At 41.3% G+C, this 4,187-nt stretch overlaps 1 protein-coding gene across 1 annotated transcript in view; it reads right to left on the bottom strand.

The window, feature by feature from the left end:
- LOC101858557 (pinopsin-like) overlaps positions 1–4,187 on the bottom strand; it is a 77,552-nt gene that overhangs the window by 30,016 nt on the left and 43,349 nt on the right. The gene's annotated exons all lie outside the window — the stretch shown is intronic.

The following is a 4,187-nucleotide window of genomic DNA, read 5'->3' on the forward strand; positions in this document are numbered from 1 at the left end:
ATGTTGTCAAAGCTTTACCCAGCACAGAGGGATACTTTCTTAGACGTGAGTGCGTGCGTGCGTATTACCCGTGTGTGTGTGTGTGTGTGTGTGTGTGTGTGTGTTTGAGTGAGTGTGTGTATGTGTGTGTGTTTGAGTGAGTGTGTGTATGTGTGTGTGTGTGAGTGTGTGTATGTGTGTGTGTTTGTGTTAGGGGATGGTAGTAGTGGTTGAGGAATATAATTTACTTTCACAGAAAAATGAAGGAGCAGACTACACCACATGGTTCTGCCCAACCTTTATCACAGGGTGGGGAAAACAAAAGGCTCTCCAGTACCTGTTTGGGTATGATATCTTACTACATGTATTTGACTTCTACATCTTTTATCAACACGGCTAGCTTATTTAATACGTGATACCTCAACGCTTTACATTCATCTCCAATTTTTGTAATAAGGGTCCATGAAGAAAGAGATCCTTGTAGACTCTAAAAAGAAATAAAGTTCAAACGTCCCGTTCCTGGATTTGCACCAGTTATTTCTCACCATAGCCAGGTATAATGTTAGTTGAGATAACTTTCCGTGTTAAGTAAATCTGCAAAATGAATAACATACTTCTAATTGATCTCGTGGGGTAAGTTTGTTTACAACGGCAAACACTAATACATTTTTATGCTCAAGCACATTGCAGAAAAATTCTTCTATTCTGTTTGGTAATGATATAGTTGAGGGCAGTCAGAATTTCCTTCATGCCTTTTAGGCACAATTTGGTCATTTCACAATCAAGCATAATTGATTTTCTAAGTCATAATCGTTTCCAGTTTTATGAAATCCTTATCAACAGCCAATAAAAAGGCTATGGCGTGTCGCAGGGTCACTCATTATTACTGGCAGAATGCAAGATGCAATAATGGACTTCCAGGTCAAGATTCATGAAGCAAACTAGAGGGCAATCTGGAATATTAAAAGTTTGCCAGGGTCATTACTCCACCAGAACCAATTCGAGTCAAACGTTGTAGAACGTAGGTATTAAAAATTGTAGTTAGCGGGTGAGAGATGTTTCTTATTCATATCGCACTTCTAGCCTGCGGTTTCATCAACTGCAACAGCAGTTTATTGCAATGTTCCCTGAAATTTTAAGTTGCCCTTGAATAACAATTTATTTTTAATACATACAGAGACCGAGATGGAGAGAGAGAGAAAGAGAAAGATAGGAAAGAAAGAGAGAGAGAGACTAAGAGAGAGAGATGGAGAGAGAGAGAGAAAGAGAGAAAGAGAGGAAAAGAGAGAGAGAGAGAAAGAGAGAGAAAGAAAGATGGGTAGTGAAAGGAAAGTGGAACGGCCATGGGGGCAGTGGGATGGTGGTGAATGTGAGAATGTGTGTGTGTGTGTGTGTGTGTGTGTGTGTGTGTGTGTGTGTGTGTGTGAGAGAGAGAGAGAGAGAGAGAGAGAGAGAGAGAGAGAGAGAGAGAGAGAGGGAGGGAGGGAGAGAGATAGAGAGAGAGAGAGGGAGTGAGTGAGTGAGGGAGAAAGAGAGAGACCGACAAACAGAGGGAGAGGGTCGGTTATACCAAGAAGACAGAGAGAGAGAGAGAGGGTGCTAACGAGAAAGAGAGAGTAAGAAAGAGGAGGCTGGTGAATGGTCAGGGAGAGGGGACTTTAAAGTTTTAAAGTAAAAGAGAGAGAGAGAGAGAGAGAGAGAGAGAGAGAGAGAGAGAGAGAGAGAGAGAGAGAGAGAGAGAGAGAGAGAGAGAGGTGGAAAGAGGAAGAGAGAAAGGGGAGAGATCGAGCCCTGTTAGGTACACATTTCTCGGGGATGAGGTTATAATTAGGAGAAAAAAGAAATTACGCGGTTATTGTGGGATTTTTGCTTGTTGATAGAATTATTGTGACCCAAGAACTTGCAAAAAATGTCAATAGCCTGTTTTATTATTATTTTTAATGGGATGTGAAAGAGAGTGGATATGAACGTGATTTTTAATGGAATGTGAATGAGAGTGGATATAAAAGTGAGAACAGATATTTTGTATACACATTTCACTTTCACTGTTTGTTACCAGGTATGAATAGCTTCCGAACGTTGCGTATTTTAGAAAGAAGCAAAGCTCAGTGAAACAGAGTGAGAATAATACTTTGTTTGAAAATAATCAAGCATGTAAAATGTACATTTATCTTGTTCAATAACTCTGCCCAACGACAGACTCATCTATTCAGTCAGTAGCATAATTATAGTTTCGGTTTATATTATCACCCACCTATTTGTTTCCTCCGGCCAACAATGTGAGCTGTGCAGAAGCAGCATTACTCTCAGCTGATTAACACTAATTGCCTTAAAGTGAATCCGCTTTCCAGATCGGGTTTCTCAGGGTTCTACAATTCGCTACCTCAGAATTACAAAGTTCTATCTGACATAACTGGCCGTTTTGAGTTATTAAGATCAAGAGATTAGTAACCAAATGATCTATCTGCTCTATCAACATCGTAAGAGTCGTTATCAAGATCTTCAAAAGAGTCTCATTCAAAAAAATCTTGACATGTTGTGGAACTCAAACATTTTTACTTCAAATTTCTCAAAACTAGATACTGAGCAGATAAAGCTTTGTAATTCTAAGGTAGATACTAGATTATTGCAACTCATTACCAGACCTACCGTAAAGCACTCAAGTCGCGACAGAGATAAAGAGTTTTTGTAAATTATTGTCTATTATCTTGATTACACTTATTGTTTTCTCAGTGAATTGTTGACTACTTTCGTCGGAACGTGAGATACCCGCACGGTACTTCGTTTCCAACTCACCAAGGACGGTGTACTCTCGTTGACTACGATGTGGGCGATCCGTAGTTAATGCTGGGATTGGGATGGGATGCCGTATGGAGGAAAGCTATAAACTATCTTTATTTTAAGCTACACATCAGTTCGGGGTCACTTGAAGAGAATGCTCCCTCCATCCCCTTGCCTCCTATAAAAAACCCACCCATTTCATGGGCATGCAACACAAGAGAGTCAGGCGAGAAAAAGTTGGGTATACAACAAAAAACTTGGCTTGATGACGCCAAAGACGTCCTCCACCAGAATAACATCCAGAATCACAGCCTGCAATCTAGCTATTCGCCGAAAACTTCACCTCCCCTCAACATAATCTAGCAATGCCAGAAAATATATAAAGTAGTGTAAGTAAATAATATGTCATGAGGGAGTTTAATGGACAGTTACCATAGAGGTTGAGTCCCCGTCTGGCTGTAGATCTATGTCTCATCCGTGTCGGTGTTCTCTTTCCCACACAGACGATGGTCTCCTCTAAATAAGGGAAAATATCGCGAGAAAGTACCTATGAAACGCCAGCCACCATAGTTATCACTTTGTGTACAATGATGAGACTCCCTCTGCTGCCCCTTCTCTATGTCCCCCTCCTCACTCACCTCTCTATGTCTCTATCTCCACCTCCTCTCTCTCTCTCTCTCTCTCTCGCTCTCTCTCTCTCTCTCTCTCTCTCTCTCTCTCTCTCTCTCACACACACACACACACACACACTCACTCTCTCTCCGTCTCGCCCTCTCTGTCTCACCCAATCTGTCGTCCCTCATAATGTCAGTTAACGCACATGCACACAAACTCTAACTCAAAACACTGCCCAAACGCTCTGAACCATTTTTAACGTATCAGAGACCAGAGGCGCCACAGAGCTCTGACAAAATCATATACTTGAGAGCTGGCTCTTGCTGGTCTTCCTCTGGTTAGTTTTCCCTCAGTAATACTTCTCACCTGGACCCATGCGGTGCTGGGCGACAGGGGAGGAGAGGGTGGTGTGAGAAGGGGAAGGGGGGGGGGAGTCTGCAGGGTTGTAGGTTAGAGGGAGTAGGTGGTTGGTGAGGGCTCTAGTATGTTTTGTACCTTTCTTATTAAACAACTATCGCGTTCACCTGACTATATGACGTAAAAAAAACTTTTAAATCTTTTTTTAAAAAAAAAGAAAAGAAAAAGCATCTACCAATACTACCATCCTTATCTGCTCCCCTGCCTCTATCCTTTATATGTTAATCTCTCATGATACCTCTAATATCTGGCATTTATATGACTTTATTGTGCTGCAAGTACCGTGAAATTATTGCTAACACAACCGATGCAAGAGTTTTATAAGACTGCTGAATGTTTGTTAAGTCTTTTCGTGTTTAGAAAATAATTTCTAAAAAACATCTGCAGATGCGTAC

Source organism: Aplysia californica, unplaced genomic scaffold, assembly GCF_000002075.1.
Source record: "Aplysia californica isolate F4 #8 unplaced genomic scaffold, AplCal3.0 scaffold00240, whole genome shotgun sequence".
Lineage (NCBI taxonomy): Eukaryota > Metazoa > Mollusca > Gastropoda > Aplysiida > Aplysiidae > Aplysia > Aplysia californica.